The 11,933-nt window shown below is 42.6% G+C and overlaps 1 long non-coding RNA gene across 1 annotated transcript; it reads right to left on the bottom strand.

The window, feature by feature from the left end:
- Window positions 1-2,536: 2,536 nt before the first annotated feature.
- LOC141155112 (uncharacterized) lies at window positions 2,537-10,042 on the bottom strand. The gene is made up of 2 exons (XR_012247512.1): window positions 9,555-10,042; window positions 2,537-2,827 (listed from the first exon to the last, which is right to left on the bottom strand). It is a non-coding gene; the product is annotated as an uncharacterized lncRNA (long non-coding RNA).
- Window positions 10,043-11,933: the final 1,891 nt, after the last annotated feature.

Below are 11,933 nucleotides of genomic sequence, written 5' to 3' on the forward strand. Positions count from 1 at the left end.
TATTGATAAATTCATGTTTTTTAATCCTTTGTTATCACATATTTAAATGAGGCCATTGGGCCATATGCTTTTTACTCCTCTTATATAACTTATTATATTATTCCAGAAGGATCCATTTGTGATTATGTGCTAATTTTATTCTAAGATCTATTAATTAAAATGTACTTTGTTCATGGGACAAGCTCTTTAAGTTTGTTTCCATATGAAAAGTTTCATTCTTATATTTGATGATCAGGAAAAACGTTCTTAATTGTAGACATTTTTTTTAAATAAATCCAAGTTTTTAATTTTGTCCCTCTGTGTATTTGAGTTTGACACCCCTGCCCTAGATTGTCCCGTCTAGTGGAGCCCCTTGCAGTCTGGTCCCATACGCGGGTCTCTACTGCCTACGCTGCGGTGCCACCTTGCACCATTATGCTCAGTGCTGGCTAATAGTAGTCCATAGCAGTTATAACAATCGTCCATACTAAAGTGCCAACCACATTATCCTGCCGGCCCAATAACAGGGCTCATAAAATAGCTGCAAAGAAGAACCCACTGAGCAATTACCGCTATAACATGACCGTACGTAACCTGCAAAATGGACCACAAAAATGGCAAGGTTTAGCTAAAGCACAACCCCCCAAAAAAATCACATTTTGTGGCTTTTATGTATAAAGTAGAAAAGTAATAGGATACCGGAAGAATATGCCATCACTATATGATTAATAGGGGTCTCACTGGCGGACACAGACAGAAAAGGCCCCTGTGCAAGAACAATATATTGGCCCTTTGCAGTCCAATAGCTCATCATAATGCAAAATTCCACCTGCTTTGAAGTTGGAAATGGGCCTTATCTCTTGGACCCATAGGCTGCACCAATGATATGTCTGCCCCTGAGGGGACTGACCTCTGGGCCCCCCATGACTTTGGGATTGAACAGGCCATAGTGGTACTACCCCTTCACAATCTTCCCCTGCAGAACCTCGCGACTACTTTTTTAGCCCTAGACCCTTATCAAATGGTTAAATGTTACTGTTAGGGGTTCATTTACAGGGATGAACAGGCAGAAGTTGGATCTTTGCACTGAGGGGCCAAAGTCCCTCTACTATCAGTGTAGGGGGCATTCTATAGATTTTTCACTTGGGACCCAAAAGTTTCCAGATACAGTCATGGCTGAAAGTTTTGGCACCCTTGAAATTGTACCAGAAAATAAAGTATTTCTAGCAGAAAATAATTGCAATCACACATGTTTATTATCTTTGTGTGTATAAACTTCTTGATTATGTTGCGCACTGTAGACAAAGGAACATCAAGATCTCTGGAACTGGACTTGTAACCTTGAGATGTCCTCAGACAGTTCTCTTCTCCTCTTTCAGTTCTCCATGCTTAGACACACAGACACACAATGCAAAGATTGAGTCAACTTCTCCCCTTTTTATCTGTTTTCACCTATTGCAGTGCTACCCGCTGTGTTCTGTCCGAGCAGGTGACACTGAAGAAGGGTGCGGCAGTGATGAGTGAGGTGTGGAGGTCACAGCAGGTAATCTTCCTCCAGCAGACATCTGAAAACAGCCCATTGACTTCTATGGGAGACTGTAGTGAGCACCCTCAGTGTTATGTGCAGAGATTGCTGTGCAGTGAGGGGAGAGGGAAGAAGAGCTGCCCTCTTCACATCATGTATAAAGTGTTATCTGGCTCCACAGAGGTGACAAATGTTACTGTTAGGGGTTCATTTACAGGGATGAACAGGCAGAAGTTGCATCTTTGCACTGAGGGGCCAAAGTCCCTCTACTATCAGTGTAGGGGGCATTCTATAGATTTTTCACTTGGGACCCAAAAGTTTCCAGATACAGTCATGGCTGAAAGTTTTGGCACCCTTGAAATTGTACCAGAAAATAAAGTATTTCTAGCAGAAAATAATTGCAATCACACATGTTTATTATCTTTGTGTGTATAAACTTCTTGATTATGTTGCGCACCGTAGACAAAGGAACATCAAGATCTCTGGAACTGGACTTGTAACCTTGAGATGTCCTCAGACAGTTCTCTTCTCCTCTTTCAGTTCTCCATGCTTAGACACACAGACACACAATGCAAAGATTGAGTCAACTTCTCCCCTTTTTATCTGTTTTCACCTATTGCAGTGCAACCCGCTGTGTTCTGTCCGAGCAGGTGGCACTGAAGAAGGGTGCGGCAGTGATGAGTGAGGTGTGGAGGTCACAGCAGGTAATCTTCCTCCAGCAGACATCTGAAAACAGCCCATTGACTTCTATGGGAGACTGTAGTGAGCACCCTCAGTGTTATGTGCAGAGATTGCTGTGCAGTGAGGGGAGAGGGAAGAAGAGCTGCCCGCTTCACATCATGTATAAAGTGTTATCTGGCTCCACAGAGGTGACAGCTTTCGAGACAAAAAAGGTCTAAGTTCGATAGAAAAACTTGATTGATATATTTGTCATTTTCTGACAATATTTACCCCCCTCCTCCATAGACCTGATACCATTGCTATGTGCTTGTGTGAGACATCCGCCAATACAAATCGGTAGACACTCCAGGGTTATTGAACCATGCACAACTTCTTTAATATATATATATATAATATTAGAATATAAAATAATTATTACACATGTGTATATTACAAACATTATTACAAAAAAACAACAAAAATAAATCCAAATACATGCTGCATAAATACATAGACATAAATTATTGACAAATTTTACATTCTGCTGGCCATAATGAGCAGCAAAGGTGCGACGGTCTGCAGGCTATCATAGAAATCTGGACAGCGTAATATTCTTGCATTCACCAGTGTTGGTGTCTTCTGGGCCAAGAGTCTCTAGATTTCCTAGAAAAGCAAAAGAGAAGACGATTTTTAGGAATTTATTTCAATAGGTATCGCTTGTCCAAATTGTTGAAATAGCCATGCCCTTTTTGAGACCATTCCCATCCCAACTTTCCAACCCATTTTTTGCCCCACCTTCCCTCCATGACTGGGCACACGCAACAGAATTTTTCGAAGGTTATTGGCAGTCTTAGTCTTTAGTTTCCAAGTTATTAAAAGATGTAAAGTACATAGTGGAGGTTGCCAAAAGTGAAGCTGGTGTGGGGCAATGGGGCATTTGTCTAGGGTGCCAAGAAGACAGTTTGCTGGGCCGAGGTACTTAGATACTGGATGAGGGCAGTACATTGAATCCTTTGCCTCCTGGGGTAACAGTAATCTGGTCCGAGGAGGTCACCATAGGCCAATGAAGCTGTTCTGCAAATAGTGTTTAGGAAAAATCTCCTGCTGTTTTGTGTACACAGCTCCTATGCAGACCTATGCATCTCTCCATCTTTCCCCCCTCATGCATGGTAAACAAGAAGAGAAAGCTGATGAGGGAGTAAAACATGACTGCAAGATCAGACTTTATTTTGCAGTCTGCAATCATGAAATCCTATAGGTCTGCATAGGTGCTGTAAACCCAAAACGGAAGGATATTTCTAAGCATTCATACAATCATCCAACTTTGCAAATAGTTTTTCCTTAAAACTAAGCCAGACTTTTTAAATAATTGATTCATTTTATTTGAAATCCATTTATCTGTAACGACCTTCAGTATTAACAAAAGGGTCTAATATTTTTCCACATGTAAAATCAAGAGCCTCACTGGAAAGTCCTTGCTCCCCTCAACACTATAATAAAAATTAGGTCACTTTTCTAATTTGTTGCTTCATCCCGCCTCACATTTTCCAAACCTCTGAGGTTGTCGACCACAAGCTTCCTGCAGTCGCCCTAACAATAAGCCTAATTGCAAAAAGCCACAAAGCCGTCTCTCACATTGTTCAGAACATGGACAGTTGTGTCAAGTAATACAGAAAATTTAATGCACTTCTGAGTCCCAAAATAATCTTTACCTATTGGTACAGCAGATTATACTTCAGAGCTGCGCTCCTTACTGAAGAAGCAAAGCAAAGTGGGGTACAGAGGTAGCAATTGCACTTGGAAACTAGTCCCTGAGGGACCCAAAGGTTTCGCTGTTATATGGACGACCAGCATTATAAATGGCATGTGGTAGGTAGGGGCTCTATTAAAGATTTAGCATCGGGGCCCATGAGCTTCAAGTTACGTCTCCGTCCAACTCGTCCTATAACTATTTCAGCCATTTTAGAGGGAGCTTTCATTTCTTTGGCCGTTTTTTGCTCTCGCCCTCTACAAAACCATTCAGAAACACCCATGTTGGGTCACTTTTGCATATGTCACGCTTAGAGGCCTTATCCTTGGCCAATAATGTTAAAAAGTGGGATGGATGGGAAGTATTCTCCTGCTTTTTTTTTCCTTTTTGAATGTCTCTCAATCTCCCGTAACTTCTGTAAAAGGAAAAGGTTTCTCTAAAGTAGAAGCAGCCACATGACAGCCCACGTGTACAGTAAGAGGAACGAATTCAATATCTTCGCTGAAGTTATTTACTCTGCACCATGATGAAACACAGACAGAAAAAGTAGCTCCTTCCAAAAAAAGTGTGACCAAAAGACACCAATACTAAACCCCCTCATTGGCACGTGCACAGAGATGGTGCCCGGTATCGATTGTACGCAATAAAATAATATTGCATCATGGTTTAGCCCGCTGGTCGGGATACAAAAACAGTCGGCAGGTGAAACGTTTCTTTGTTCTTGATTTCCAATATTACAGGTTCACAAAAATGGATAAAAAAGCTGAATGCTAAGTAGTGCGACCACTAGGGGGCGCAGTAGAATTGGATGACCCCCGGGGTATGAATATTGTGATGGTTGCTGACCGCACAGCTCTGCTGTTGTAGGCAGCATGGTGGAGGCTGTGCTAGGAGTGAATTAGGAAACGTAGAAATGGTATCTCTTGTGGTATTAGATGGTTTATTGCCTTTTATTATGCCACATTTTCTTTGCTTAGCCACACCACTTTCTGCTGGCTCACACCCCATCACACTTTCCCACCACCCGGAACGTGCCCATGGACACCAAGGTTCGGCTTGATGGCAAGGAAAACAGCAGGAGAGGCTGCTCTTCAGGAGATTCTGGGAGGCTTCTGCTGCTCCCAACTCTTCTGGGAGTCCGAGAGGTCTCCTCTTATTCCAGAAGTTTGGGGAGATTAAGATGGCCATACGTATTAGATACGTCAGCTGAACATGTATTGTTCCATAGGATAAAGGATAATTTGCTGATGGCTTGGGGTCCAACCGCCAGGACCTCCAGCAAACCTGAGAACACGGCTCAAGTACCCCGAGAATGGGGGATAGGTAAGTATTTCCGCCAGTCCCATTGACAATGAATATAGGTGACACCGAGCATGCACACCTCTGCTTCATTCAAGAAATAGCCCCATTCTCAGGATCGCTGTTGTCAGACAATATCCCCTATCCTATTGCTGAGGGATAATTTCCCATTTTGGGTAACCCTTTTATCAGGCAGTGGGAGATTAGTCACTGGCAGACACCTCTGTCAGGGGGGCGACTTGTCTTACTTGATAAAAAAGGATGAGACATGTTGATGTCAACATGCCCAATCCTTTTTTTTCCACTGACATCTACCATCAGGGAAAAGATTTGACACCCTCATAAACTTTACATCGACCAAGTCTATGGCCAGATTTAGTATGAAAGGGAAAAAAAATGTAGACATTCACTTCTATAGGAGTTGACCCAAAGAACCAACAAAAATTGTTAAAAACACTAAAAAACTCCAAAATGCTATACACAACTCTTGAATTGGCTCAACAGATGTGGCCAATGCAACCCCCTGCCTCTATAGTGCGTAAGCAAGACAAAAACTAAGTAGCACCTACCAAAAAGTGCAATTGTACAGCGTAACAAAGCATAAATATAATAGAGCTAATAGCAACTGAGTAACATGAAAAATGTGAGATCCAGAATCAGGAAATGAAGTGTAATAGTGCATGGATTAAATACCGTATGAGACCAAAGAGACCTTGGAGGCATGGTGGGTATGTAGGTTTCCTGTGCGTATCGCCAGACATGGCTTCCTCAGGGGTAGCTGGTAGTTTGTTTCTATGTCTTAAATATCTTCCTCAGGGGTAACTAGTAGTATGTTTGCATGCCTTAAATATCTTCCTCAAGGGTAACCTTTAGTGTGTTACCATGTCTTAAAGGACCTGCCACTCTATTCACTCTGCTCAAACCAAGGGCAGTATGAATCAGAGCCTGACTGCATTATGCACATACATGGGAGAGATCTGTCAATCACCTGACGCAGGGTGGGCAGAAGCCGGCTTTTCAATCTATGTTTTCTCCGAGACATTGCAGCATTTCCGAGAAAAATATACCTGGATGCAATGGTACAGTCAGGGTCTCAGGCTCTGATTCATTCTGCCATCGGTTTCGGCAGCACAAATGATTGCTTCCTTTAAATGGCTTCCTCAGGGGTTACTGGTTGTGTGTTTCAATTTCAATAGCCACATCACAATGACTGAAAACTCAATCACTTGCATGAACATTGAGACATGGATCTAGGGGGAAGCATGGAGTTCATCGCAAGTGTACGTGGCAACAAAAAGTACTCAGGAGTGACTGAGGGCCCCTCTCTGCTGCTTCCTATAACACCCTTAAATTGCTAGGGGCTGACCATCAGGACACTCAATGACAGTGGCAGGTGTCACAAGGGGGCCATCAATCAGTTATATCACCCATAATGCCGTGACGAATTGAGGGCTCCCCTTCCAACATCCGCATCCGACACTGTTGTAAGTGTAAAAGTGTGTTCACACGTACATTTGCTCCAAATTTATTTTGTAGCATATCTGAAGTAAAATTTGCATGTGTTACATGAGGATTTTGCTTCGCCGCAGATTTTACCCTTTTCATTGAAAATTCAATACAAATACATCTCTTAATAAGTATGGTTAAGTAAGTATAAGGACAGGCTATGCAGCTAGTGCCATGTTGTAGGTGTGGTGGGCCTCCAGGATGATTTTCTCTGATGGGTTTAAGGTACTCCAGTCCAATACTGTGTAATACATGTGTCCTCCGTGGTTAGCAAGCCTTTTACATACACATTATACATTTATGTTAGAGACCTGATAACCACTGAGGACACTTGTATGAGGTGAGTACTTTTTGCTGCCATGTACACTTGTAACAATGGACTATCCATGCTAGATCCCTGCCTATATGTTCATACAGGTTATATGCTTTTTAGTCAATGTGATAGGGCTATTTAAGACATGGGAACACACTACCAGTTGCCACATGAAGAATCTAAATTGGGCGAAACTCCTCGTGTACTTATTGACCTCCGATCCACCTAGGTTCCCTTACTTCTCATATGGTATTTATCCCTTGCACTTTGTTGCCTGATGTTGGATGTCCCATTATTCTTTTTACTGGTATGTTATTAGCTCTATCATATTTATATGATTGTTGGATTGTATAATTGCACTTTTTGTTATGTTAGAGACTTGTTAGCCACTGAGGACACTTGTATGAGGGGAGTACTTTTTGCTGCCATGTACACTTGTAACACTAGACTCCATGTCTCCACCCTAGATCCCTGCTGCCATGTTCATATAGGTGATATGCTTTTTAGTCAACGTGATGTGGCTATTTAAGACATAGGAACACACTACCAGTTGGCCCCTGAGGAAGCTAAATGGGGCGAAACTCCTGGAGTACTTATTGACCTCTGATCTACCTAGGTTCTCTTTGGTCTCATATGGTACTTAAGCCTTGCACTTTGTTGCCTGATGTTGGATGTCCCATTATTCTTGTTACTGGTATGCTATTAGCGCTATCATATTTGTATGCTTTGTTGCATTGTATAAAAATACACTTCTTGTTATGTGTTACTTATTTTCTATACTTGACAGGGCTCCCACTTATAGGAAAAGGGGGTAGTTCTGGCCACTTATCGTGGTAAGTCGCTTTTAGTTTTGTGCATAGCACATTGGGGCTTTTTTGCATTTGTATTTGAGCCTCAATAAAATAGTATTTTGCACGATACCCACTGGTGTGCACATGCCATTATTCTTACAGCTCTGGGCCATTTTATTTATTGGCGTATGCTTTTTTCATTTTTGCTCTGCAAGCATGAGCCACGTAGTTTACATGTTGGTTTTGCCTGCTGGCAAGTGTCGGGGACTACTCTGCCCAGGTTTCAATTTGCAACATCCACCATACATTTCCTTCAGATTAGTGCACTGCATGCATGAAGAGGGCTCAGGAGCTGGGTAATACATCTGGCTCCCGATCCTGATCGCTGCGATCAGAGCAGCTCCAATCGCAGCAGTTTAACCCCTTAGATGCCACTGTCAATCGTTACAACTGCATTTTAGGAGGCTGGAAATTGGGGAAGATGTCTCTCTGAACACCCATTGGACTCCCCGCAAAACGATTGTAATGTGCCAACGGCATTTTAACTGCAGCTGGGGGAACCATACGGAGGTCTCCCCATCTACTATGTTTGTGTCTGAGCTTCCTAGGAGAGCGGTAGTTTTCAAAATGCTGCAATATAACAAGCAGTATTGATGTCTACTGTACAAGTCATCGCAGGTTCAAGTCCCCTAGGGGGATCAATAAAAAAAAGAATGCAAGAAAAAAAAAGAAACATATATATATATGTACTGTATATATTTTTAAAACCTATATTAGTTCATATCACCTACTTCTCCCAAAACATAAAACAAATCTAAAGAAATAAAAATAAATTACATATTTGGTATCGCCATGTGCTTAACTGTTAAACTAATAAAATATTATATTATTCATCACATACGGTGAAAACTAAAAAGCAAATAATAAATGCATAAATAAAAATAGCAGGATTTCAGTTTTTTGGTCGCTTTGCCTCCCCCCCACAAAAAAAAATGGAAAGAGATCAGAAACTTGTATGGGCTCCATAATGTTAATAATAAAAACTACCGTAAAAAATCTGATACAACTTTAGAACTCGACCGAAATGAAAAAGTTATGACTTTTTGGAAAAATCGAAAACAAAGAAGGACGCACTGGGACTCCGTCCGCTAAGGGTCCACATAAACCTAATTTTATTTTTTTCCCTATATATGGTTATGTACAGTATTACGCCTCTGTATTATAGCCATTTACAGTTCTTCTCTTTCGCTCGTATATAATTACGCCGACATTAGCATATAGGAAGTTGGTGTTTCGCCCATTGTTATATATAGATACAGCCTCCGGTGCAATGTATGTTTGTATCCACCCGTGCACACAAGTCACTACTATCTGGTGTTGTTAGTTTGTCATTATTGTATCTGTGACTCATTATTATTATTTTGTCTAGTGTGGTATTATAATGGGGTACCATATCTGTGCACACTCTGCGGGGGCTCATGACACAACCGGCGGGTGGCCTGTACGGTGGATCCCTGCCTGTTAAACGTGGAGGACGTTGCAGCCAGTGCATGGACATAATTGCTCTCTTTATCGTGGGGCTTAATGTTTTGTTTCCTAAAAGCTAATTGATCCTCTATCTGGACGGGAACAAGTGGCAAGTAACCAAATATTGTTCATGTGCCCCGGGGGGGCGATTCGGCTGTTCTCTAGTAACAAGATCCTCCGAGACATAAAGCAGCACGCTCTCACCTGCTCCTGCAGTCTCTTCCTCCTGGGTGGCATGGCTTGGAAATTGAGCCTCTGGGCAATACGTGTTGTGACCCCAAGGCGAACATCGGTGGTGACCGCCCGCCATCCCATCACCCGTCCACACGTCGGGCACATCAGCTGCCCCCCTGCGTTATTCTTCCCTCCAGCATGGGTCACCAGGCATATTCTACAGTAACTGTGCCCGCACTCTGTAGTCACCGGGTCTTCGAAGTAGCCATCGCATAACGGGCACATGGAGCCATCCTGCAGCTCTTTGACGGGGCCTCCTGAAGACATGATGTGGGTGATGCCTATTCTCTCTCACCTGCAGAGTTCAAGGGATAATAATAACAGATTTGTACATATCATATATACATACGTGTGCCCGCCCCGTCAGGCAGAGAGAGGCGGGGAGTTATGCGGTTTGGCAAGTTTGCCTGTCCCGAGCGATCCTGGGAAGTGCCCTCGGGGCCCATATGTCACCTGCCTGTGATGTAATGAAGAGTTAATGTACTATATATAGCTGGGAGCAAACAAAGGGTTAACCGGGGCTCGTAATGTTCACAAAGGAGCATATAACAGAGTGAATGAAGACTCATTAGTAACGGATGAATACGACGGAGTTGGAATGGAAATGTCAATATCAGACCGTTCTGGACGGTGCAGCAAAACTAGAGAAAACTAGAAAAGTCGGGTGACAACTGGCGGTGACCGGCCACACATTACCCCTGCGGTAGAAATGCCACTCATTCTTCGGACCACTTTGCCAGCGGCTCCGCGCTCCAGCTAACCAGGGGTTCCAAAGCGTGTGATCTCTCTATGACATCCATATGCAAAAGTAGGGCCCAATGACAACAGTGGCGAAGTGTGGGTTGTCAGCGCCCAGGGCGAGGGCGGCAAGTGTTTTCATCTCCTAAACTTTGAACTATTAGCACTCCCTAGGTCCCTTCCACCAGTCCAGTATGGAGCCCGTTATTCCCCAAGGACATCTATTGTAATTTGAGGAGAATACTGATGTAATTAGTTTGTGATTTGACTTTGTAGTTCATTTATGCTTTTTGATTGGATCAGACTTAAAATTATAAAAATAAAAAGTTCTACGTTATAATTTTTTTAACATTTTTATATACATATTTATATATATAATTTTATTACTCTACTTTTGAACCTAATACCATCCCTAATCCTACCTATAACAATTGACTTAAGCATAGCCCTAACCCAAGCCCTAAACCTAATCCTAGCACTAACCCTAGCACTATCCCTAAACCTAATCCTAGCTCTAACCCTAGCACTATCCCTAAACCTAATCCTAGCTCTAACTCTAGCACTATCCCTAAACCTAATCCTAGCTCTAACCCTAGCACTATCCCTAAACCTAATCCTAGCTCTAACCCTAGCACTATCCCTAAACCTAATCCTAGCTCTAACCCTAGGACTATCCCTAAACCTAATCCTAGCTCTAACCCTAGCACTATCCCTAAACCTAATCCTAGCTCTAACCCTAGGACTATCCCTAAACCTAATCCTAGCTCTAACCCTAGCACTATCCCTAAACCTAATCCTAGCACTAACCCTAGCACTATCCCTAAACCTAATCCTAGCTCTAACCCTAGCACTATCCCTAAACCTAATCCTAGCTCTAACCCTAGCACTATCCCTAAACCTAATCCTAGCTCTAACCCTAGCACTATCCCTAAACCTAATCCTAGCTCTAACCCTAGCACTATCCCTAAACCTAATCCTAGCTCTAACCCTAGCACTATCCCTAAACCTAATCCTAGCTCTAACCCTAGCACTATCCCTAAACCTAATCCTAGCTCTAACCCTAGCACTATCCCTAAACCTAATCCTAGCTCTAACCCTAGCACTATCCCTAAACCTAATCCTAGCTCTAACCCTAGCACTATCCCTAAATCTAATCCTAGCTCTAACCCTAGCACTATACCTAAACCTAATCCGAGCTCTAACCCTAGCACTATCCCTAAACCTAATCTTAGCTCTAACCCTAGCACTATCCCTAAACCTAATCCTAGCTCTAACCCTAGCACTATCCCTAAACCTAATCCTAGCTCTAACCCTAGCACTATCCCTAAACCTAATCCTAGCTCTAACCCTAGCACTATCCCTAAACCTAATCCTAGCTCTAACGCAATTTTTGTCCTAGCCCTAACCCAAGTTAGAGTTGGAAAAATTGTAAAAAAAAACATAAAAGCAGCTCCTGGTAATGAATGAAGACAATATGGAATTGTGCGCTCTATGTATGATTTCATGCTGTTTTCATTCATTAGCTGCTCATCTTCTGTCATGTTGGTGGCTGCTTATGCAGAGAGCAGCAGTCAAGATGAGTTTTCTGCACGGCTGTGGCACTCTGCATAG

The sequence above is a fragment of the Phyllobates terribilis genome, unplaced genomic scaffold, assembly GCF_046119375.1.
Source record: "Phyllobates terribilis strain yellow unplaced genomic scaffold, ASM4611937v1 Scaffold_7__3_contigs__length_470593459, whole genome shotgun sequence".
Taxonomy (NCBI): domain Eukaryota; kingdom Metazoa; phylum Chordata; class Amphibia; order Anura; family Dendrobatidae; genus Phyllobates; species Phyllobates terribilis.